This window comes from Mesoplodon densirostris, chromosome 2 (assembly GCF_025265405.1).
Source record: "Mesoplodon densirostris isolate mMesDen1 chromosome 2, mMesDen1 primary haplotype, whole genome shotgun sequence".
NCBI lineage: Eukaryota > Metazoa > Chordata > Mammalia > Artiodactyla > Ziphiidae > Mesoplodon > Mesoplodon densirostris.
In genome coordinates, this window is record NC_082662.1 from 836,342 (window position 1) to 861,436 (window position 25,095).

Sequence of the window (25,095 nt, forward strand, 5' to 3'; positions counted from 1 at the left end):
GGCTTCTCTTGTTGCAGAGCATAGGCTCTAGGCGCACGGGCTTCAGTAGTTGTGGCTCATGGGCTCAACAGTTGTGGCTCGCGGGCTCTAGAGCGCAGGCTCAGTAGTTGTGGCACACGGGTTTAGTTGCTCCGCAGCATGTGGGATCTTCCCAGACCAGGGCTCAAACCCATGTTCCCTGCATTAGCAGGAAGATTCTTACCACTGTGCACCAGGGAAGCCCTCAACTATATTTTATTTAAGAAAAAAAAAAAGGCTTTTTGAGAAAAGAAAGAATGTCAGAGATGACTTGGGAGAAAGTAAGGTAGTAAATTAAAGTGATGGGGGCTTCCCTGGTGGTGCACAGTGGTTAAGAATCTTCCTAAATTCTCTATAATCTACCATTATCATAGTTTAAAAGACTGTCACAGGGACTTCCCTGGCGGTCCAGTGGTTAAGACGCCTCGGAGAGCGTTTTCAATCCCTGATCAGGGAACTAAGATCCTTCATGCCGCGTGTGCCAAAAAAAAAAAAAAAAGAAAACTGTTACAAAGCAAGGCCATAAGCAATAGAAACGGTGATCCTCTAACAGAGCACTGCGGCCAGGAACTGTTCCAAGTGCTTCACACGTATGCTAACTCACTCAATTCTCACAACCACCCTAGGAAGGAGGTTCTAGTGTGCCTGTTTTACACATGCGGAAACAGACACAGAGAAGTCAAACCCACATCCACACCAGCAAGTTCAGTTACACAACTGGGTTCTAACTCAGGCAGTCTCAGTCCTTTAAGAAAAGAGTGAATTTCTTTCCCTCCCAGCAGTTCAGGAATTATCTTAAAGTTCCTAGGACAATTTTTTTTTTTTTGGAAACCTGTTGTAGAAGCTTTAACACTCTCTTGTCTAATTAGAAAGTGTCCCTAATTTTTTAAAGCTTTACCAACTACAACACTTGAAGGTAGTCAAGAGAACTTGTAATCCGCGTGGGGAATGTATTTTACAATTGCCACAGTACTGAGTCAGAAGACACGCAGACACGTATAAACACACAATTACCCACAAGTAAACAAGAATATATTCAATCCCCTTAGTATTCTAGTCCTGACAGGTTAAAGAGTAAATAGCCTTTCCCTCCTTGATAAAGTAATTAAGCCTGGACCAGGAATGCCCTGGCAGTCCAGTGGTTAGGACTCTGCTTTCACTGCCGTGGGCCCAAATTCAGTCCCTGATCAGGGAACTAAGATCCCGCAAGCCCCCCCACCACCACCACCAAAAAAAAGCGCCTGGGGCAACTAATTATTCAATCATAACCTTTTATCAATGGCAACATGGATGCAACTGAATAATCTCTTCAGAATTATTACTTTTGATAGTCTTGACTTGGTCTTTTAATCATTAACTTTTTAAAAATGGCTTTTTCCCCAGAATTTTAACTTAGTAAGTCAAATAAGGGAATACTCAAGTTTCTCAAAGAAAGCAATACTGTACTATAAAATGGGAAGCTTTTCTATCATTGGAAGTCAGTAGGAATTTCCATCAATTACTGTGGCACCTAATGGTAGGCACTGCAACAAGAACAAGAGGGCTAAAAGGTTTCAAAAGCTTTTAGCATTCCTCTAATCCACGGATCAAATCAAGTGTCTACAGATCACCTGTTTTTCTTAAATGAGAGTTGTGGAACAAAACTCACAGCTCTAAAAAGAAATGGGACTCTTCATTTTCCAGAAGAGTCAGTGTAATGTTGCATTACTCAATACACAGCCACACTCTCCATAAAAATTTGGACTGTTTCTTCCTTCCAGTAATGTTACACATTCAGTTTTATAAATTATTTCTCTGATCTCAGTTTAAATTTGTTTTTATCCCCTCATTCTATGTTCACTAAACCAAACACTCAACTGAACTACCTGCTTCATAAATTCTCCAACCACTCTTATCTAGAAATGCAAACCTGAGAGATCAGAATTTATACCAGGGTTAAAAAAATCCTAAAACTTTTTGCTCAATGCCTTATTAGACTCATCCTAAATAAGGGTTTTAAAATAATATGGCACGCCATATGGTCAAGCCCAGATAACAAAATTGAGAATATCTATTACCAATCCACTAATGCCAAAGCCAAAGTCTCTAGACAGTAAGAACTTAATCCCATTTAGAAGCCAACATGAGCCAAACCTTTTGGGTAGAGAAAACAGCAATCCAATGAAGAAACTATAATTGATGCCAGTACTGCAAGTCTGCAATAAAATGTTATTTATTAAAGTACTGGCTAAAAAGGCAACTGATGGTAGGTAAGTCTACAGCTGTCCTGAAGACCCTTCTCAAAGCTAATTGTAGAAATACAACTTTTCCAACCAAACTAAAGGATAACAGACACAGAAAATTTTAGCAAAATAAAAGGTTAACAGAAACAAAACTTTGAGAAATAAATTAACTCCTCATAAAATCTGTGCACTTCTCATGTGGTCAATATAAGACCTAGGTGTTCCAAGCTCTGAAATCAAAGCCACTAAGCATGGAAAAGATTTGACAGCCTTTTGGCAGCCTTTCAAATCTCTTCTGAGATTAAAATGAAATCTGAGGAAATTTACTTCAACTCCCCCTGAAACAGAAGGAACTCAAGACATCAAACAAAGAGAAATCTTTATTAAGGTATCATTAAAGAACATTCTGCTTAGTACATGCCTGATGACATAAATACAGCTGTCGTAAACTCAGATATCATACTAAATGAATATTCTTGTCTGATGGGCATGTTCATTTAAGAAAGTGTCAACTCTGAATCAAAACTGCATAGTTGAACAATATTCTCTATAAGCACACTCTTGACCATTTCCACAGAAGATGAGACCATTTCTCCCAGCTGCCCAAGCAGGGAGAATTGGGAGCGAGCCGCAGGTACAATAAAAAAACTTAACTTCGCTTTCCTCAACTCTCACCTTCTAAGAAAACACAACACTGCAGCACTTACAATGCCTGTGAAATCAGAGGCGTATAACAGAGGGAGTCTCGGGAGGAGAGAGGCCCTGCAGTCCAGCCTTACAGCAGCCGGAAATCTTCCCCGACGGGATCCTGCCAGGTCGGCCTCTGACCCTTCCAGTTGCACTCCATTTCTGACAGCTCTAACTGTCAGAAAGTTAAATCGAGCCAAAAGCTACCACCCAGTTCTGCCGTCTGGAGGTTCTAAGATGTTGGTGGCACCAGCCCTATCCCCAGCCACACACCCATATTAGTAAGGAAGCAAAAAAGGAACTGCCTGTTCGTTTTCTTTTTGCAATATATACCTTCCGGAAGAATCCAGAACAGGCCCTATCTATCTTAATAGAACGCAAACTGAAATCTTTCTTTGAAATACGAACCCCCTCCACCCCAAAAAGACTAGAGCTTCAAATTAGAAAACAAAGAACTCAGGTAGAAATCTTATCGATAACAATGGATTTTAGACCTTATCCAGTATCTGGGGCTGAAGGGAAGGGAACTTCTCACAAAGCTAATACTTCCACTTATTTGCTAACTATGAAAAATATCTAAATATTTTCTTAATAATTTCATAAGCAACTGCTTAATCATTAAACGTTATTGGAGATCACTGTGTTACCAAACAGGTAACAAAATGAAAATATTAAAAAAAAAGGGCTCTAATACTCCCCAAACCAGAACTACAGATTACGACTTTTACATCATTTATGCACAAACTCAGTAACGTACTCTTTAACTGTAAATGTCCACCAACTTCCTTTCCCAAAATAAACACCCCTACATCGCTGTTCTCCTTCAGTCAGTGAGACTCACAATCCTAACTAAAAAGGTTCCATAAAGAGGAATTAAGTAGGTAAACCTACTTGGGTATGCCAACGAGGTAATTTAAAGGACTTCAGAGATGTTTAAACACCACTTGAGTCAAGCATCAACTCGCAAGGAAAAATACAGGAGGATTTTCCAAAGTCCGATGGCTCAGCGATCCCTGGGTGAAATTTCCAGCACCCTCCACCCGGCCGGGGCCGAGGGCGACACCGACCCTCGCCCGCCGCCCCCTGCCGCGCCCCCGCCCCCGGGCGGCGCCCCCGGAGCCCCGCGGCGCGGGCGGCGGCTGACAAAGGCCGCGCGGCGGACGCGCCATCTTGCCGGGCCCGCCGGGGGCCATTCATTCGGCACGGGGCGCGGGAGCCCGGCCACCGCCTGCAGGCTGCGCACCCGCACCGAGGCTTCGGACGGCCCCGCTCGGGCCCGGCGGCGACCGCGGGGCCGGGGCTCGCGCTCGCCGGGCGCTTTGTCCGCCCCGCGCGCCCTCGGCGCCGCTTCCTCATTTCTCCGCCGCGGCGACGCCAGCCTCCCCGCGAGCAGCCGAAAGGCCGCTTTTCCCGCAGCTCGTCCTCCCGCGGCCAAGGACGGCGCCCACCGCCCGCCGCGGGGCAGGGCCGCGGCCGCCTTTGTTCCCTGGCCCGCCCGGCGCCCCTCCTCCGGGCCACCTCCCAGACGCGGGGCGCCGGACCCGGACCCCAAACCCCGGAGCCTCCGGCCCCGCCCCCACCACAGACCCCAGGACCCGGACCGCAGGCCTGCACCCGGTACCCCAGACCAGAGCCCCGGACCTGGACTCCAGACCCCGGAGACCCAATCCAGGCCCGAGCCCGGGACTTCGGTATCGGTCCCGGCCGAAGGCCGCGGGGTCCCCGCCGCCCCCGCCCCGCGGACCCCACCCGGGCGGGGCAGGAAGACGCGACCCGGAGGCCGGGTGGGGGCGGGGAGGGTGGGGGCGGGGCGGGCGGGCGACTGGGGGGCGATGGGGAGGGGGGGGCGGGGGAGGGGCGGGGGTGAGGGTCGGGGCTGGGGGTCTGGGCTGCGGCCGGCACCGCGGCCGCCGCGCTCACCTCGACACCGCGTCCCGCCTGCCGCGCCCGCTCCCCGCCGCCTCAGCCGCCTCGGCCGCCGCTCCGGGAGATGGTCGCGCTCGGGCCGCTCCGCGGGCGCTGCGGGCAGGTGCGCCGGCGAGGCTCGGTCTGTCGGTCCCGCGGCGGCTGCTCCACTCCCGCGCCCGCGCCCGCTCCCGCCGCCGCCGCCGCCGCCTCCGTCCGCCCCTCAGACGCCTCCAGCCATCGGGATGGGCGCGGCGGCCCCTGCCCGCAGCCTCGGGAAACCCCACGGTCGCGTCACCGCGCACGCCGCGCGCGCACGCACCGCTCAACCGAGTCCCCGGAGCGCGCGCGCGCGCTTCGGCCCTGCGCCAGCCCCGCGCGCGTACGCGAGCCGCTTAAAGGGGCAGCACCGCGCCCTCGGGGACCCGCTCCGGGAGCCTACAAGGCTTCCCTGCATCTCGTCCGCGCCGGGCTCCGCGCCTCAGGGGCTGGCCCGCGGGGCCCTGCGCTGGCGTGGGTCTGCCTGCTGCCGACCCGCTTGGTTCCCAGCCAGGTGGACGTGGGTAGAGGCCGCAGGGTGGGAGCCTGCCACCGGACCCGGTGCCCGGCAAAGGCTCTCTGCACCCCAAACGTGCGCCCAGCACACGCGCCCCGTAACGCACTCTGCGCCCCACATCTGCATTCTGCACCCCGCACACACATATGCATATGCCAGCGCAGGCTGATCCACATCCACGGTGGACCAGGTCGGCCTCAGGGACTCACGGCTTCCGCCTGCCCGCGGAACAGACGCCCTGCAGTCCGGGGTCAGGGCCCGTCCTCGGAGGTACCCGTGGGGCTCGTGTGAGCTAGGCAGGTATGGGCAGTGTGGCCTCGATGGTCAAGGCCCTCCAGTCAGGAATGGTCACCTGAGCAGGGAGGTGTGACCACGGGAAAGAGTGTCAGGAGGGACAGATGGACCACCCTTGCAAATGCAGCTGAGTCAGCCGAGCAGCGGAGAATAGAAGACCCCCTAGTGGGGGAGGGGAAGGAGGTGGAGAGATGGGTCAGCTGTGAGCAGCCTGTAGCTTCCAGTGTCCTCAGAAACCTCCTGGATGTCCATGGATGGAGCCCTAGGCCCACCAACTCCCACCTCTCCATCTGACTTGTGCTTCCCCAGTTCCGATGACTCCCCACCCCGTGGACTTCTTCACTGCAAGAGCCTGCGGTCTCCAACCCTCATCACCCCTTTCCAGCCAGCTCAGCCTCCTGCCCCCAGCCCTCCCTATGCTGCCCTTTCCAGACCAAATCCAGGACCCCTCCTCCAGGCCTGTACAGCTTGGCTGAAGGAAGCAGGAGGACACACCCAGCAATGCAGCTGTCCCCTTAAACCTCAAGGGGCCCTGTCACCCCCCCAGCCTGATTCGCAGCTGCAGCCAATTTGTCTGTATGCCTGTGTGCTGTCTGTCTAGGGTGGTCATGGAGCCCATGCCTTCCCACCCACGCTAGGGCTGTGCTCCCGGTCCCTCCCCCTCCCGCGGGTCCTTCCTGCACAAACATGTCCCCACCATTTCTTGTGCCCTTCCTCAATCCCTGGCACAAGAAATCCCTGCCCCGCCCTGAACTCAACCATTTCTCCAAGGAGCCCTGTTTCCTTTCGGTGGGGCATGGTATTTAGAAGACAGGATCCAGGCTCAAGCTGTGCTTGCTGCTACTGGAGTGTCATTGCTTCTAGTCCCGGTCAGTGGACAGAGCTAAGGAACATATACAGTACAAGCATACGTGTTTGTGTATACACACCACCACCACCACCCCGTCTGTAACCAATCTCCCATGCTCACCACCACCTCGCCTGGGCGCTGACCGCAGCAGAGACGTCCACCCTGTTCAGCCGAGTGGGGACAGAGTGCCAGCTGTATCTCCTCTGCTTAAAAGCATCGGGAGCGTCCACCGCCTGGTCCCTCTGGCCTGTCCTCCTCACTGCCCGGCACCTGGCTCCTCTGTGCTCCTTAAACGCTCAGTCACTGCGTCCCACCCTCTGGCCTTTGTCCCTTGTGGCTCCGTCTGCCCGGGAGGGTCTCCCCCAGCCCGCCTTGGCCCCCCAGTGCTGCTCTGGCTCCTGTGGCCTTACGTGGTTCACACCAGGCTGCTCGCCCCTTGCTCTGCCCTGCTGCTGAAGGCCGGACTGGACGCCCTTGCCCACTGCTCCACCCGCCAACAAGGGCGTGAGGTGCACAGTGGGTCCTCGAGGAATGTTTATGAGAAGGCAACGCTCTGTGTTCCAAGTGAGGGGGACACAACTCAGAGTGGGGGGGGGTTGCAGGGCGGGGGAGCGGGGAGAGTCAGAGCACAGTGGTCACTGTGTCCAGGACAAGGGCGGGGGGACAAGACAGCAGCACTGCCCAGTGCTCAAGAGGAGGTGGGAAAAAAAATTCCCTGGTGGTCCAGTGGTTGGGACTGGGCGCCTTCACTGCCAAGGGCCCAGGTTCGATCCCTGGTCCGGGAACTGAGATCCCGCAAGCCATGGCACAGCCTTGGCAGGTGGGTCCCAAGGCCCCAGACTTAGGGTCAGAGAGAGGCATCCCTCAGAATCCAGTAGGTCTGATGCCATCCTAACTCTATGCCCACCTAAGTCCAGGACTTGGAAAAGTAGAGATGAGGAGGGGGAGGAGGAAAAGGAGGAAAGGAAAAGGGGGAGGAGAAAGGGGTGGGGGGACGGGGGTGGGGGGAAGCAGGAAAGGTGAAGGAAGCAAACAGTGGGGTGAGTGGTCTCTATGCAGCCCACTCTGTGCTGCTGTGCGGATGGCAGGAGAACTGGGGGACCCTCAGAACCCCCATCCTGTCATCCTGGGTCCCTGCATGCCCACCTAAGAGCAGCAGGAGGGCTGGCAGGCCTGGCCCAGGGCTTCCCTGTACCACAGGCCACCATCGGCCTGGTTGGGCCCATCCTCCATTACATCAGGGCCACAGGGCAAGGCCACACATGAGGACACCAAGCCAGCGCCTGCCCTAGCTGTCTGAGGTTTTGGGGTGCAGCCCTGTTGCCCCTGCCTAATCTGTAGGTCTGCAGGGTACGGCAGGTCCTTCCCTGGAACTTGCCCTGTGGCTAGGGTCTGAATACTGTTTATGTGTTCATGGACAGGGTGTGAGGGGCAAAGTTGAGGGGAAGGCAGGGGGGAGGGAACAGTGGACGCTGGGCCCTCATTCCCAGATTCCCTGCACGGCCTAGGGCCTCATCCCCATCGTCCCTATCTGATGCACAGAGGCCTCAGGGTCCCCAGGCAGCATGGCCCTTCGGCCTTGAACACACATACCCTGGGCCTTGGTCAGCTCTCAGGAGCCTACAGGAGCTTCTAGCTTCTAGCCAGGGCCTTTGAGACCTTAGGGGTCTGAAGGACGCTCCAGGGACCCTGCCCTCCCTGTCCCATCCTCCATCCCTTCTGCCCAGGCCTCCTGCGGTTTTTGGCCCCCACCTGCCCACCACTCAGGCCCTCCTCGGTGGGGCTTAAACCAGGGCCCCTTCATGGACAGCTCATGCCTGGCCAGGAACCCAGGCTTCCCCTGACTTCCCAGCAACACTCCCTCCCTCTCTGGGTAAGTGGCTTAGAGACCAGCCTGTGGTCCTGAGTCCGCGGCCACACCCATTCAGTGCATCCGGCGAGGGCCAGGCCAGCTGGGCCCCAGTGCCTGGCTCAGAGCCCAGTTTCGCTAAAAACCTGGGGAGCACGAATGCATAATTCAGATGCCCCGGCCCCATCTGCTCTCTAGCAGGAAACGGTCTGACAGGAAAGTAGGTCTTTTAAAATCTCAATTATTCAAACAATCCGCGCATGAGACCGGGCCGCTCCTGGGGACCCCGCTCCGAGCCTGGCTTTGAGGGTCCAGGGCTGCAGGGGGCGGCTCCCGCGGGGTCTGCCTTGGCCCGCAGAGCGCTTTCTGCTTCTCCTCGCATAAGTGAGCTGCGGGCCTGACCCGCCTCCGCGCCCCAGAGGACAGAGGACGAGGGGGAGGGGCGGAATGTAGGTAATCCAGAAGAGGCCTGATTAGTTCCTGCGGGCCGGCGGGCAGAGACGGGGCTGCTGACCGAATGGGGTCAGACCGGGAGGCGGCTCCTGCTTCTCTCCGCTGAACTTACTGAGGGGTGCGCCCACTGGGTGCCAGGGTGGCCCAGGTCCCTGAGCCCGCCTCCGCCCTGACGGGGGGCAGGTCTGCTGGGGGGCGTGGGGAGAGCAGGGTGGGCAGTGTGAAGGGGACAGTCAAGCAGACCCCCCCATGGCAGGCAGAGAGGGAGTGAGCTGCGGCGTGGGTGCCAGAGGGCCTAGGGGAGGGTCCAGGCCCAAGGTGGGAGTGGCCGACCAGGTTGCGGGCATCGCAGCCCAGGAAGCTGGTATGGCGGGCAGAGTGCACCTCCCCGGCCCTGGGGAGGTGCTGGCTGTTGGCCCCTCACCGCCAGCAGCCCTTGAGGGACCTCTGGGCCCCTTCTCCTGGGCAGTGGAAGCAGCCCCTCCCTCTCCCTCTCCCATGACTCGTCCCTTGGCCTCGAGTCCCCACCATGCCTCTCGAGACCTGACCTCCAAGCCTGTGACCCTCCTTGTCACCCACCTTTGCTCGTAAACCAGATATCCCTCGTGAGGGGCACCAAAACGTGGGGGTCAGTGGGGAATCAGGAAGTGCCACCTGGGGTGGAGGAGGGTGCCCGCACGGGGGTGGGAGGTCTGCTCTCTCGGCTGAGCAGCTGCCCCTCAGGGGCAGACACACCTCAGGGGCCGACACCGGCGGGAAGATCCAGGTGGCCCCCTTGCCACTCCCAGAGGGGGCTGTCCTGGGGGGCTGATGGCAGCTCAGAGCATCAGCTCCAGCAAACGCCCTCGCTGCCTTCCTGGGGGACGTTCCTCAGGGCAGCTGCATCAGGTCGGTCTCGCTGCAGAACCTGGGGCAGGAAAGCCTGGCTCCATGGATGGCTCTGGGGCCACAGCAAACCTAACGAGGGGTTTTTCAGTGTCATTCGTGGAGTGAGACATCTTTGGTTGAAAACACAGACCTCTCTAAGGAAGCAACCATGAGTGAGGAGGGGTAATCCCCACACATCCCCCCAGAAACGCGTGCACCACAGATGTACACACAACATGTAACAGACACTCCCGGGTTGGATCACCGGCCTCAGGGTAGCAAGAGGCAGAAGCTTAAATAGCTTATCTGAAAAGAGGCACTTGACTGGCTCAGACACTGGGCTTCAGGCTCAGCTGGATCCAGCGAGGCTCCCAGTGGGCTCTGGCTCCCCAGTGGTGCCTCCTGCCTGGTGGGGAAGTGCCTGCTGGGGCTGCCTTCCCACCACCCCAGCTAAGCAGCTACAGCACTCCAGATACTCTGGGATGCAGTGTGTGGACCCAAGTAAGGCTCTGGAAGGCCTCACTCAGATTTCACGTGGCCCTGGAGGCAAGGGATGGAAGGACCACTGGCTCTGTTGGGACAACACACAGTGCGCCGGGAGCAAAGGTGAAGCTGTCACCAGGAGGAGGAGGGCTGCTGGGCAGGGGGAAAACAGAGAGGAAAAGCAGCAGGATTGGGGCAACAACTGAGACACTCATACACCGAGCCACTGCTGGCTGTCGGGTTCAAGGCCCACAAGGCCCAGGTTCCGGCTCCTCCCGGCTGAGGCCAGGCAGCCCCAGCCTCTGGCCTGCTCCATCCTGAAACCGGATGCTGGGGCAGGGCCTGGAGGGATGAGGCTGGGCAACCCTTGCCTCCCCGCTCCACCCCGCCCCCGCCCCCACTGCAGCCTCCAGGGACTCCCAGGCAGGCGTGGAGGGTGCCCCACGGGGCGGCCAGCGCTCCCGCCTGGCCCAGCCCCCAGCCCCATTTCCTCTCCGGGCCTGGGCGGCGCCCTTGGCAGAGACGCTGCGATTGTTCTATGCTGGCGCTTCCCCCAGCAGCCTGCAGAAGGCCGGGCAGTCACCAGCCCAGCCCTGGAGCTCAGCTGCCAGAAACGCCCTAGGCGCATCCTGGGCTGGGGCTGGGAGTGCTGAGACCCGAAGGAGAGGGGGCGTGATGCAGAGACGCCAAAACCCCGGGAGAGCCCGAGGGTCGGAGCGGGGCACACCCGGGCCCTGACACCCGCACACAGAGGAGAGGGCAGCTCAGGCAGGCACCAGAGAGATGAGGGGCCAGGGAGGCCTCAGTGCCCAGAGTGGGAGGGGTCTGCAACTGGGAGCCCGCTGCATGACGAGGGACCTAGGGGTGGTGAGGAGGCCCGGTCCAGAGGTAGCCACTGCCCCAGAGAGGCCTAGGGGCTCTGAGCCCCCAGACCCCTTCTGGGGCCCCCCCTCCTCCTCCCCAGCCTGGCCAAGCCTCCTGTCCTCAGGTACCATCTAGAGGCCTGGGCGGGCTCAGGGAAGCATCTCTGGGGCCCGGAAGATGGGACAAGCTCCTAGCTGCTTAGCAGCACACCCGGGTGGCACACCGGCTTGGTGGCCGCAGGCCCATGCAGGGTGACCGAGGCTTCTGCCCCCATCCTGGCCGGAGCCCAACCTTGATGGTCCCCAGAGCGGGGGCAGCCTGCACACTGCCCGGCCCCTAGTTCTCGCCGCAGACAGGAGCAGGGGCTGATGGGGTGGTGGCCAGAGGGGCCTTTCCGGGGGAGGAGGGGGGCTGCTGCCAGGGCCGCCCTGGTCTCCAGGTCCCCTCGCCTCTGCCTGCGCCCTGCCTGGGGAGAGCGCCCAGCTGTTCTGGGGATTACTCTCCCCACAGAAGGTACCCTGGGACCCAGCCCCACCAGCACCTGCCAGGTAACCAGCTGCACCTGTGTTCCCAGCAGGCAGGAGGGTGGCCGGTCCAGCCCCGGGGGTGCCTGCCGCCCTCGAAGCCTTCCTGAGCTCACCGCCCTGTCCAGCCACGTGAGGGGCAGCCCAGAGACGGCCCCAGAGCCTGGGCCCCGTGCTTGGGCACAGCCCTCTCACCCCAGGACGCTGGCCTGAGGTCATGTTGTACGAAGATGCTATGCAGGGCCACTTCCAGCAGGCGGGCAGCCACTGAGCAGAGGGGAAGGGATGCACATCCTCAAGGCCACAGGGTCCCAGAGCCACCCTGGGCGGTCACCCTGTGACCACGGACTGGGTACCATGCCACATCATGCCACACATCTGCCATGCCACGTTACCTGCCATATCATGTCGCAAAGTGCCACATCACATCTGCCAGGCAGGCGGCCCAGGGGTTGACACGGTGACAGAGCCTTGTCCCGGGTGCCTGCCAGGAAGGGCCTTTTCCTCTGGGCCTGCGCCCTGTCCCGACTGCTCTGTGGTCTCTTCTCAAGTCCCGCCCTGGAGGACTGTCCTTTCCAAAAAAAGACCCCACCATGCTGCCCCTCCCTGCGAGGGGGCAGGGACTCAGTCCCACGACCAGAGGGCCAGGGTTCCCACCCGGGCCCCCGCTCAGCTTGGCCCGTGGGGCCTCCACCAGGAAGTCCTTCTGCGCAGGGCAGCCCACATTCCCCTGTCAGAAGGGAGATGCCTCAAGAACTCCCAAGGACTCAAAGGTCCCCCCAGATAGGGTTCTGCCTCATGAACTACTTTTGGTTTTGAATCTTGGTAGAACACACCTAATGTGAAGTTTACCACTAAACCCTTTTGAAGTCCACAGTTCAGTGGCATTTAGTACGCTCACCTCACTGTGCAGCCGCCACCCGCATCCAGCTCCAGAGCATTTTCCTCACCTCAAAAGGAAACCCCACCCCCATTAAGCAGTCACTCCCCATTCCCTCCCCTCAGCCCCCGGCAACCACGAATCTGCTTTTTATCTCCATGGATTTACCTGTTGTATGTACTTCGTCCAAGCAGAATCATACAGCACGTGTCCTTCTGTGTCCGGTTTCTCTCACTGAGCATCGCGTTCTCAAGGCTCATCCATGTTGTAGCAGGTGTCAGCGCTTCGTTCCTTTTTATGGCGGAATAGTCCATTGTGTGTATACACCACCCTTTGTTTATCCACTCATCCACTGATGGACATTCGGGCTGTTTCTCCTTTTGGCTATTGTGAATAGTGCTGCTGTGAACATTCATGTACACGTTTTTGTTTGAACACCTGTTTTCAATTCTTCTGGGTATTTACCTGGGAGTGGGATTGCAGGGTCATACAGTAACTCTGTATTTAACCTGAAGAACCACCAAACTGCTTTCCACAGCAGCTGAGCTATTTTACATTCCCACCGGCAGTGCTCAAGGGCTCCAATAGCTCCATACCCACACCAAGACTTATTACTATCTGCCTTTTTGATTCTAGCCATTCTAGTGGGTGTGAAGTGGTATCTCATTGTGGTTTGATTTGCATTTCCCTGGTGACTAGGGATATTGAGCATCTCTTTTTTTAACTTTTATTATTATTATTTTTACCATCTTTATTGGAGTATAATTGCTTTACACTGTTGTGTTAGTTGCTGCTGTATAACAAAGTGAATCAGCTATACGTATATATATATCCCCATATCCTCTCCCTAGCATCTCTTCTTGTGCTAACTGGCCGTGTGTATGTCTTCTTTGGAGAAATGTCTATTTAAGTCCTTTGCCCTTTTTTGAACTTGTTTTTTGTTGTTGTGGTGGTGGTTTTTGGGTTGTAAGAGTTCTCTATATAATCTGGACATGAGACACTTATCAGATATGTAATTTTGCAAATATTTTCTCCCATTCTGTCAGGTGTTTTTTCACTCTGCTGTTAGTGTCCTTTGATGCACAGAAGTTTTTAATTTTGGTGAAGTCCAATTTATTTCTTTTTCCTTTTTTGCTTCTTTGTTGCTTGTGTTTTTGACATTATATCTAAAAAGCTAGGGTTTCCCTGGTGGTGCAGTGGTTGGGAGTCCGCCTGCTGGTGCAGGGATGTGGGTTTGGGCCCTGGTCCGGGAGGATCCCACATGCTGCGGAGCAGCTGGACCTGTGCGCCACGGCTGCTGGGCCTGCGTTCTGGAGCCCGCGTGCCACGGCTGCTGAGCCCATGCACCTGGAGCCTGTGCTCCATGGCAGGAGTGGCCACTGCCCTGAGAAGCCTGTGCGCCGCTGCAAGGAGTGGTTCCCGCTCAACGGGGCTGGAGAGGGCCCATGCGCAGTGGTGAGGACCCAGTACAGCCAAAAATAAATAAATACATTTTTTTAATGCAAAAAAAAACCCACCCCCCAAAACCAAAAACCAAAACAAAAAATAAAAAATAAAAAGCTATTGCCAAATCTAAGTTATTGAAGATTTACTCCTATGATTTCTTCTAAGAGTTTTATAGGTTTAACCTTTAAATTTAGGTCTTATCCATTTTGAGTTGATATTTGTATATGGTGTGAGGTAGGGGGTTCAAATTCATTCTTTTTCATGTGAATATCCAGTTTTCCCAGCACCACTTGTTGAAAAGCTGTCCTTTCCCCACCGAATGGTCTTGACACCCTTGTTGAAAATCATCTGACCATAAGTGTGAGGGTTTATTTCTGAGCTCTCTATTCTATTCCATTGGTGCATGTCTGTTTTTAGACCAGTACCACACTGTTTTGATAACTGTAACTTTGTAATAAGTTTTAAATTGGGAAGTTTGAGTCCTCTGACTCTGGTCTTATTTTTTAAGATCGTTTTGGCTATTCAGAGTCATTTGCAATTCCATATGAATTTGAGGAATGAATTTTCCTCAATGGCAAAAAAAAAAATGGCCATTGGCATTTATCAGCTACTTCTTAAAAATGTAAGTTCTGAGAGGAGACCATGGTGGTGGCTCAGTCCTGCCCTGGGCAGTGGTCAGCCTGCTTAGGTCCTGTGGCAGTGAGGAGGGCAGGTCCTGTTGGGAGGTGATGGGGACCACTGGGGGGTCTGAGCAGGGGTGAGACCCCCTCTGGTTGCCTGAGGGCGGGTGAGCCTGTGGAGGGCAGTGCAGTGCTGGTAGGCTGGACAGGGCCAGGTATCTGGAGTGATGGGGCTTGTGGTGGTTCAGGGCAGAAGGCACAGAGGAGTCAAGGGTGACATCAGGGTGTCTGTCCACACAGCTGAACTGTGAGCAAGCTGGGAGGGCGGGAGGAGCAGCTGGGGAGGGCAGTTCCGGTGGGGTAGGGGGAGAATGTGCTGTGTCCTGGACCTTTCTAACCCAAGATGCTTGTAGATGTTGGCTGAGAAGCAGGCCTGCAATGGGCGTGGAGAGCCATGGGCCAGTGAGGGGCTATGGGGGAGCAGGGGTAGCTGAGGATGTCCAGGGCTGCCAATGTCCCCCCACTGGGGAAGGGGGTGAAGAGAGAGCGGCAGGAGAACCCCAGATAGAGGCGGGAACTTTGCAGACAACAGGTTTGTGTGGCCAGGGTGGCAGGGACCAGCATGGGGTGGGGTCCCAGGCGGGGACCCAGGCACCTACAGGGTCCCAGAGGTGGCCTGGGGGATGGTACATGTGAACACAGCCAGGAGGCAGGAGAGGGCTACAGTGAAGGGGGAGGCCTCGACTGCTGGGCCTGGGGGCGCCTCAGAAGGATGGGGGCCCTTCCTGGCGCTGCCCCCCACCCCCGCCCTCTCTTCCACTTCTTGACAGCACGTTCTTATTTACTGGTTTTGCCGGGGCAGCAGAGAGCCCTCCTCAGCCAGGGCAGATCCTGGAGCTGGCGGGAGGAAAGGCAGCACAGCCAGCAGTCAGGAGAACGGGCAGGGCTCTGGTTCCCTGGAGGCCCCCTTACTCCCACTGGGCACCTGGGGACACTGTTGAGCCTGGAGGGGGGCCCACCCCTCACCCGGTCTCCCCTTCCTCCCTCTCCCATCCTACTTCCCACAGAGTCTGGCTTCGCCCGGGCCAGCTGCCCCTTGCCCCAGGCATGAGTCCAGCCTGTCAGGCCGACGGAACTGCCAGGGAACAGCTTGCTAAGACCCAGGGGCATCCCCAGCACCCAGAGCCCCCAGGCTGACTTCTGAAGTGGTGGTGGGCCCCCGGGTGTCTGTGGGGGCAACTGGGTGTGGGCTGGGCCAGCAGGGACGGCAAGGGGGGGGTCACTGGGTCCTGTGCTTACACTCAGGCTGGGCACCACTGCCCGTGCCCAGGGGCAGGCACAGGGTGGGGGGATGGCATGCACCCTCTGCAGGGCCACCCAGGCCCCCACGGCCCCTGCAGCACCTCACCTCCAGGCCCCCAGCGTCTCAGTCCTGCAGTCCTCAGCCATGGGACCTGGATCCTGAGGATGCAGCTCTCCTCCCCTGGGGAGGGGCCCTGCCTGAGGGCTGTTTGTGAAGAATCCTGTCCCTGAGGCCCAGCCCACCAGCCACCTGGGAGGTGATGCAAGTGGTGCCTGGAAGGGGCGATGAGAGGCAGGTATGAGGCCAGCGGGCCTGGAGCCAGTGGAGTCCCAGGGGGTGGTCTTGGAGGCCCGCAGGCTGGGGGCTCAAGGAGGGGGAAGAGGAAGTGGTGCGCTGGGACCCCAGGCAGCAGGGGTGCAGGCCAAGCACGGAGCATATGTTGGCCCCCAGCTGTCCCTCCTGGGGCGGCCAGGCCGGCAGGCGCTGGGTGTTTTGGAAACCAGCAGGCCTGGCTGGGCACGTGGAGGGGTGCTGCCTGGAGCTGGGGCCCTGGAGCTCTCTCTGTGACGTCCATCTAGGTCCCGCTGGGCCCCGATACATTCCCCTGGGCAGATGCCCCGTGCTCATGCCCAGACCTGCTCTGGGGTTCCTGGGGAGTGGCTCAGCCTGAGAATCAGACTTCTAAGGGCCTGTCTGTCCTGTCCTATTATCGCTCCAGCAGCCCCTGGGCACTGAGGTGTCCAGACCTTTGAGACAGATCATGGGAAGGAAGCCCCCACAGAGTCTGCGAGTATGAGGTGCCGTGGGTCAACCTCACTGGGCACCACTGTGGGCACTGCTGAGGCCAGGACCATACGTGCCCTGCCCCTGCCCCACCCCCAAACGGCCCTGTGCGAGGCCCATGGGTGCTGCCCCCAAGGCCAGGCTCTGCGGAGAGGCCAGCCAGGGGCGGGCTCACCTTCTCCAGTCTGTCTCCTTGGTGCAGGACAGACCTCCAGGCTCCTGCCGCCCTCTGGCCGCTGGGCCCACTGGAACCAGAGAGGCCTGAGGCTCTTGCTTCATTTTCAAAACTTCTTTTAGCTTTTGGACAAAATGACCTTGCTGGTGTCACATTCAAACAAGACTGAAGAGGACAAGGAAGGAGGAGCCCCTGAGCCCTGCAAGGGAGCAGGGGGTTCAGGGATGCCAGGGTCAGCCTGGGGCCTGGCAGAGCAGGGCTCACGCTGGATCACACGGCAGCAGAGCAGTGGGCCCGAGCTCCTGAGCACGGCTGGCCAGGGTCTCAGGACGACGAGGTTCAGGGCCCACACCTGCCCTTGTGTAAAGGCGGGGTGGGGGTCTGCCTGGTGCAAAAGGCTGCCTGGGGACGGGGGTGCTTCTCCGGGGGTCTGAACCCTCGGTCAGGGGTCGGCGGCCCAAGGCGAGCGGTGGCTCCACTTTTCCCAGTCGGCACCCTCCCGCCCGCTCCCCTCCCCCCCTCCCCCGCGGCAAGCTGGCCCTTCGCCGCCTTACAGGTGAATGAAATGAATACTTATGCCTATTTTTGTGCTAACAATTGAGGGAACCCAAGAGTGAGGCTTCAAGGGCAGGGTTTTGAAAGGAGGGATGGAGAGTGGCCGGGCAGGAGGCTTGGGAAGACGACCCTGCCCAGCTCCAAGCCCAGCTCCAAGCCCAGGAGGGCCGCCCTCAAACGCTGGTGCCCGCCCAGCAGCGATCCCCGTCTGAGCTCCGCGCGGCCCGCGAGCGCCGCCTGGTGCACACGCGCGGAGTGGCCGCCCGAAGCGGTGCTTCCGGGCCGGGGATGGGGCGGGGCCGAGGGCAGAGCTGGGTGACGGTAAAGGGGCGGTGGCAATTGTAGGGGGCGGGGCCTGGAGAAAGGCAGGGGCGGGGCCTAGTGGCTGGCCAGGGGCGGGGCCGAGCGTCGGGAACTGGGCCGGGGCTTGAGAGGCTCAGCTCCGGACTCCGCCCACCCGGGTGGGCTGGCGGGCTGGCACTCCCCACGAACACCCCGGAGGGCCACGGCGACCTGTTCCCAGACAGGCTTGTGATTTTGCTAAAACAGTCCATAGTTTTCAGGGCTGGTAACTCGCAGTACACCCCGCCCGCTCTTCGCGGAAACAACCCTTTTCAGCTCTTAGTTGTTTCCTCTGCTCTTGATTTCGAAATTAATCGAAATCTCGGTAGTTGGAGAAGGTGGTCAGTTTGAGGCTGATCTTTAGTGTTGAGATTTCTTTGTGGATCAATAAATGATCTATTTTTAGAGCAATGCAGGGTTGCTAGAAAAGGATGTTCTGAGGCTGCTACCCCAGACCCAGAGCGCGCGTGGGGCGCTGGGCGCAGTGGGGCGGGGCTCCCGGGACGCGCCCGGCGGAGGGGCTCTGGGGGCCGGGAGGGCCAGCCTTTCTGTAGGCTGTGTCTGTGGACAGGGAGCATCTGGACTTTGTTTTTATCCATTTAGGCAATTCAATCGCTTTTAAAGTGGCGATTGTTTTAAATGGCATTATTTCGATTACTGGTATTTGGATTTCTTCTTCTTTTTAAAAAAATATTTATTTATTTATTTATTTATTTAGGCTGCACTGGGTCTTAGTTGCAGCATGTGGGATCCAGTTCCCTGACCAGGGAACCCAGCCCCCCTGCATTGGAGGCGCAGAGTGTTAACCAATGGACCGCCAGGGAAGTCCCTGGATTTCTTTTTTTTTTTTTTTTTTTGACCCCTCCCGTTGCAGAGCACAGGCTCCGGACACGCAGGCTCAGCGGCCATGGCTCACGGGCTTAGCCGCTCCGCGGCATGTGGCATCTTCCCGGACCGGGGTACGAACCCGTGTCCACTGCATCAGCAGGCGGACTCTCAACCACTGCGCCACCATTTTTAAAATAAACTTTATTTTTAGAATCGCTGTAGATTTTCAGAGAAATTGCTGAGACTTCCGGAGAGTTTCCATGCACTTCACTTCACGGTCGATTTCCTCTATTATGAGGAACTACATTAGTACAGTACACTTGCTACAATTAATAACCCAATATTGACACATTATTAACTACAGTCCACACTCTATTCAGATCTACTTAGTTTTTACCTAACATCCTCTTTCTGTTCCAGGATCCCACAGTAAATTTAGTTGTTCTTCCTGGGCGCCTCCTGGCTGTGGCAGTTTCTCAGACTTTCCTTGTCTTCGGTAACCTTGATGGTTTTGAGTGCTGGTCAGGACATCCTGTAGCCTGTTCCTCTGTTGGGATTTGTCTGGTGGGGTTGTGGGTTTCAGAGGGGTGCAGTGCCCTTCTCGTTGCAAGTGTCAAGGGTGAATGCCCTCAACATGGCTCACCACTGTGGCCCTGGCCCTGATCACTGGGCGGTGAGCCTTTCCATTCTCTGCTCATTGGAAGGAAGTCAGTATTGGCCAACCACGATTAAGAAGTGGGGGGTTGTGCTCCCTTCCTTGAGGGTAGAACATCTACATAAATTATTTGGAATTCTTCTGTATGGAATATTTGACTCTTCCATTTATTTATTTATTCTGTCACTTGTATCAGTATGGACTCATGGATACATATTTATTTTTATTGTGGTTATACACATAACATAAAATTTACCATTTTAATTGTTTTAAGTGCACAGCTCAGTGACATTAAGCACATTTACATCGTTGTGCAACCATCACTACTATCTGCCTCCAGAACTTTCTCACCTTGTAAAACTGAAACTCTGTCCCCATGAAACACTAACTCCCCACCCCCTACCCCAGCCCCTGGCAACAGCCATTCTACTTTCTGTCTCTATTAATTTGACTACTTTAGGGATGGTATATAAATGGAATCATTCAGTATTTGTCTTTTTTTTTTTTTGCGGTATGCGGGCCTCTCACTGTTGTGGCCTCCCCCGTTGCGGAGCACAGGCTCCGGACGCGCAGGCTCAGCGGCCATGGCTCACGGGCCCAGCCGCTCCGCGGCACATGGGATCCTCCCAGACCGGGGCACGAACCCGTATCCCCTGCATCGGCAGGCGGACTCTCAACCACTTGCGCCACCAGGGAGGCCCAGTATTTGTCTTTTTATAACTGGCTTATTTCACTGAGCACGATGTCCTCAAGGCTCATCCATGTTGTATTAGGTGTTAGAATTTCCTTCCTTTTTAAGGCTGAATAATAATAATTCTATTGTATATTGTATTAGGGTTCTCCAGAGAAATCAATTATATATATAATATAAAAAATATATGTAGGGCTTCCCTGGTGGCACAGTGGTTAAGAATCCGCCTGCCAATGCAGGGGACATGGGTTCAATCCCTGGTCCAGGAAGGTCCCACGTACCACAGAGCAACTAAGCCCGTGCGCCACAACTACTGAGCCTGCGCTCTAGAACCCGTGAGCCACAACTACTGAGCCTGCGCTCTAGAGCCTGGAAGCCACAACTACTGAAGCCCACACGCCTAGAGCCTGTGCTCTGCAACAAGAGAAGCCACCGCAATGAGAAGCCTGCACACAGCAATGAAGAGTAGCCCCTGCTCGCTGCAACTAGAGAAAGCCCACGCACAGCAACGAAGACCCAAAAATAAATAAATTAAAAAAATATATATGTAAAATATACAGAGATGAGATTTTAATTATTTATTTATTTATTAATTGAGGTATAAGATGGGGAGTTTTTTTTTTTTTTTGCGGTACGCAGGCCTCTCACTGCTGTGGCCTCTCCCGTTGCGGAGCACAGGCTCCGGACGCGCAGGCTCAGCGGCCATGGCTCATGGGCCCAGCCGCTCCGCGGCATGTGGGATCTTCCTGGACCGGGGCACGAACCCATGTCCCCTGCATCGGCAGGCGGACTCTCAACCACTGTGCCACCAGGGAAGCCCAAGATGGGGATGTTTATTATAGAAATTGACATGTGATTCTGAAGGAGGCGAAGGTCTGCCATCTGCAAGCTGCAGGCCCAAAAAGCCAGGACTGTAATTCAGCCTGAGGCTGAAGGCCGAGAACCAGGAGCGCTGATGTCCGAGGGTAGGAAAGGATGAGTGTCCCAGATCAGGCAAAGAGACAATTAGCTTGTCCTCTGCCTTTTTGTCCTACCTGGGCCCTCAACAGATTGGATGATGCCCACCTGCATTGGGGAGGTCAATCTTTGTTACTTGTGTTCAGATTCAACACCAGTCTCCTCCAGACATACTATCCCAGTCACACCCAGCTATCTGGGTGCCCTTAGCCTAGCCAAGTGGACACATATATTAACCATCATATATATGTATATGATGACATATATATATGACATATATATATATATATATATATACACGCACACAGACACACACACACACACACACACACATACACCACGTTTTGTTTATCCAACTATCCATTGACCGACATTTGGGGTTGTTTTCTACTTTTTAACTCCTGTGAATAACACTGCTATGAACACGGGTATGCGAATACGTGTTTGAGGACCTGTTTTCGATTCTTTGGGGAATAGGCCCAGAACTGCAATTGCTGGGCCCCATGGTAACTCTATGCCTACTTTTTCTAGGAACCGCTGTATTGTCTTCCACCCGTCTACATTCCCACCAACAGTGCACAAGGGTTCCAATTTCTCCACATCCTCACCAACACTTCATTTTTTAAAATATGGAATGCTTCACAAATTTGTGTGTCATCCTTGCGCAGGGGCCATGTTAGTTTTCTCTGTATTGTTCCAATTTTAGTATCTGTGCTGCCGAAGTGAGCACTCGCCAGCACTTCCTGTTTTCTGTTTTTTGATGGTGGCCGTCCTGATGGGTGTGAGGTGGTGTCTCGCTGTGCTGTTGATTTGCATTCCATGATCAGTGATGCTGAGCATCTTGTCACGTGCTTGTTGGCCATGTGTGTGTCTTCTTTGGAGAAAGGTCTATCAAGTTCTTTGCCTAGTTTTTGAATTAGGTTGTTTATTTATTTATTTTTTAAATTAATTAATTAATTAATTAATTTTTGGCTGTGTTGGGTCTGCATTTCTGTGCGAGGGCTTTCTCTAGTTGGGGCAAACGGGGGCCACTCTTCATCGCAGTGAGCGGGCCTCTCACTATAGCGGCTTCTCTTGTTGCGGAGCACAGGCTCCAGACGCGCGGCCTCAGTAGTTGTGGCTCACGGGCCTAGTTGCTCTGCGGCATGTGGGATCTTCCCAGACCAGGGCTCCACCCGTGTCCCCTGCATTGGTAGGCAGATTCTCAACCACTGCGCCACCAGGGAAGGCCTAGGTTGTTTATTTTTGGTGTTGATTTGTAGGAGTTCTTTACATTTTCTGGGTATTAATCCCTTATCAGATATAAGATTTGCAAATATCTTCTCCCATCCTGTGGGATGCCTTTTCTCTCTGTTGATGGTGTGCTTTAATGCACAATGATATTTACCTTATATTTTGGTTATGAACCAATACGACTTGATTTATTTTCTTTCTCACACTGTTCCAGCTTTGGCCCCTGGAAACTCTGTCAGGTGGCTGTGTTTACCTTCTTTATTCTTCTAATTTTATTGAGGTATAACTCACATACAGCACTGTATAAGCTTAAGGTGTACAGTATAATGACTTGACGTACATACATCATGAACATGAACCACAATAAGTTTGGTGAACATCCATCATCTCATATAGGTACAAAATTAAAGAAATAGAAAAAATTTTTTTCCTTGTGATGGGAACTCAGGATTGACCCTCTTTAACGACTTTCATATGTAACATACAGTGTTAATTACATTTATCATGTTGTGCATTACATCCATAGTACTTATTTTTCTTATAACTGGAAGTTTCTACCCTTTGACTGCCTTCCTCCAATTCCTCCTCCCCTTACCTGGGTTTACCTTTATTTTTTTTTTTAGTTAACAAAAAATTTACTTATTTATTTGGTTGCACTGGATCTCAGCTCCTTAGTTGCAGCTCGCCTGCTCCTTAGTGGCGGCATGTGGGCTCCTTAGTTGCAGCATGCATGTGGGATCTAGTTCCCTGACCAGGGATCCAACCAGGGCCCCCTGCATTGGGAGCGTGGAGTCTTAGTCACTGCACCACCAGGGAAGTCCCGGTTTACCTTTATTATGTTACTTTCTGCTTCCTAGTTATGCTGACTTTATTTTATTTTTTATTTTTAATTTTTGGCTGCACCGTGCAGCTTGCTGGACCTTAGTTCCCTGACCAGGGATTGAACCCATGCCCTTGGCAGTGAGAGCACAGAGTCTTAACCACTGGACCTCCAGGGAATGCCCCTCTATGCTGCCTTTCTTATGCTTCCTTCTCCCTTCCTATATTCTATTATGTTCATTACGTTTTCTTTAGTCTTTTTTCCTTCCATTGATGTGGAAGTTATACAACCTATTTCTAGTCTTTTAGTGGTTATCTTAACAGTTTCACATTAGTTTTTAAAAAAAATAAATTTATTTAGTTATTTATTTGTGGCTGTGTTTGGTCTTCGTTGCTGCGCATGGGCTTTCTCTAGGTGCGGCGAGCGGGGGCGACTCTTCCTTGTGGTGCGCAGGCTTCTCATTGCGGTGGCTTCTCTTGTTGAGGAGCTCGGGCTCTAGGCACTCAGGCTTCAGTAGTTGCAGCACGCGGGCTCAGTAGTTGTGGCACATGGGCTTAGTTGCTCCGCGGCATGTGGGATCTTCCCCAGACCAGGGCTCGAACCCGTGTCCCCTGCATTGGCAGGTGGACTCTTAAATACTGCGCCACCAGGGAAGTCCCCACATTACATTTTAATCTCAGTCACTAGCCCTGGCCATTTCCTGAACACTACCAGATCTTCCACTTGCATCCCTCCCCTCTTCCACGGTTGGTGGTCCAGGATTTGGGTTTCTTTGACACCCCTTGTCCAGGCTGAGCTGCCCCCAAGCAGGCCCTGTGACAACGGCTCAAGATGGGGGCACACGGCCTTTCCGTGGGCACAGGAAGTAAGGTGGGACAGAAGGGGGCAGTCCCAGAGCCGGGCAGGGGCCTTTGGGCAGGCGGCTCACTCCACCGGGACCTGGGAAGACTGTCACGGTGCAGCGCTGTCACCCGCAAGCGAGGAGGCTGGTGGGCTGCGGCAGAGCCCAGGTGCCAGCCCCCACGTGGCTGCCCCAGCTGGCCGAGTGGACCTCAGGCAGAGGCTGCGGAAAGAAGGGAGGCGTCTGAGAAGCTCCGTGCCTACCCACCCCCCGCCCGCCCCGCTATGCTCCAACCCCTCGAGGGAGCGCCCGGCCCGGCTGTGCTCGCCTGATTCCCGCCAGCACTGCCAGCAGGTGCTTCTGTCCACCCATGTCAGGCCCAGCTTATCCTCAGCTGGGTCAGCTGCAGCTTACCTGTGTTGTCAGCCTAGTGGCCATGGCGGGAGGGGGCCCTGAGGGGGACAAATGTGGACTCCAGGTGGGGTGTGGCCTGTGCACTGTGCTCCCCTAGGATGGCAGTTCTGGGCCCAGCCCTTCACAGAGAGAGCCGAGCAGGACCTGAAGGCCAGAATTCCAGAGGAGGTGGTGTCACCCACCCGGATATCCCGCGCACATGTCAAGGCCCCTGCTGTCCCACCAGGGCTCGACTTTGATGGGCAACAGGTGTCACTGAAGGTCAGCCACTCTGACACTCAAGTCCTGGGCTTGGGACTGCGGTTCTCTGCCCTCCACTGCCTGGGGGAGCAGAGACCTGTAGGCAACCAGAGACCCAGCGCTCAGCACAATAACACCTGGCGTTCACACTCACACTCACACACACTCCCACGGTCACACCCATGTTCACACCCACATGCAAGCTCACACCCATGCTCACCCAAGTTCACGCTCACACCCATGTTCACACTCACACCAATGTCCACACCCACACCCATGCTGACACCCACACCTACACTCACATTCACACCCGCATTCACACCCACACCCACGATCAGGCCCACACCCACACTCACACCCACTCTCACACCCACATCCACAGTCACACCCACACCCACGCCCACGCCCACACCCACACTCACGCTCACCCCAGCTTTCAAGTCCCCACTCCTGACCCACCCTCCACCTTGGTGACTTTGTGTGGAGCACATGTGTGGGAAGCGGCCACTGGGCCTCTCATCCCCTGCCAGTGTGACCCACCGCAGGGACAATCCCCATGCCTGGCTCCTTGTGGCATCTGGGCAGCGAGGGACCCATCTCCAAAGCCCACCTGGTTGCACCCTGGGTTGTCTGGAAGCAGCCCCCGAGGTGGGGTGTGGGGTACAGGCCATGGGCTAGGGGTAAAGTCCAGCTGTCCTGCAGGAAGCCTCGGGCCAGCCAACAGGCTCTGGAATGAGCAC

At 55.4% G+C, this 25,095-nt stretch overlaps 1 protein-coding gene and 1 non-coding gene across 5 annotated transcripts in view; both read right to left on the bottom strand.

Annotated features, from left to right (window-relative positions):
• The window catches only part of GNB1 (G protein subunit beta 1), a 92,315-nt gene extending 87,265 nt beyond the window's left edge, over positions 1 to 5,050 (bottom strand). For 2 of the 4 annotated variants that reach the window (XM_060088828.1, XM_060088827.1), the window contains exon 1: positions 4,848 to 5,050. The gene's annotated coding sequence lies outside the window, so the exon portion shown is untranslated. The remainder of the gene's footprint in view (positions 1 to 4,847) is intronic. The other 2 variants (XM_060088829.1, XM_060088826.1) reach the window with 1 other exon arrangement.
• A 16,380-nt stretch (positions 5,051 to 21,430) lies between these two features.
• On the bottom strand, positions 21,431 to 21,537 carry LOC132484698 (U6 spliceosomal RNA). Its single transcript, XR_009531260.1, has one exon. It is a non-coding gene; the product is annotated as a U6 spliceosomal RNA (small nuclear RNA).
• Between the last annotated feature and the right edge of the window lie 3,558 nt (positions 21,538 to 25,095).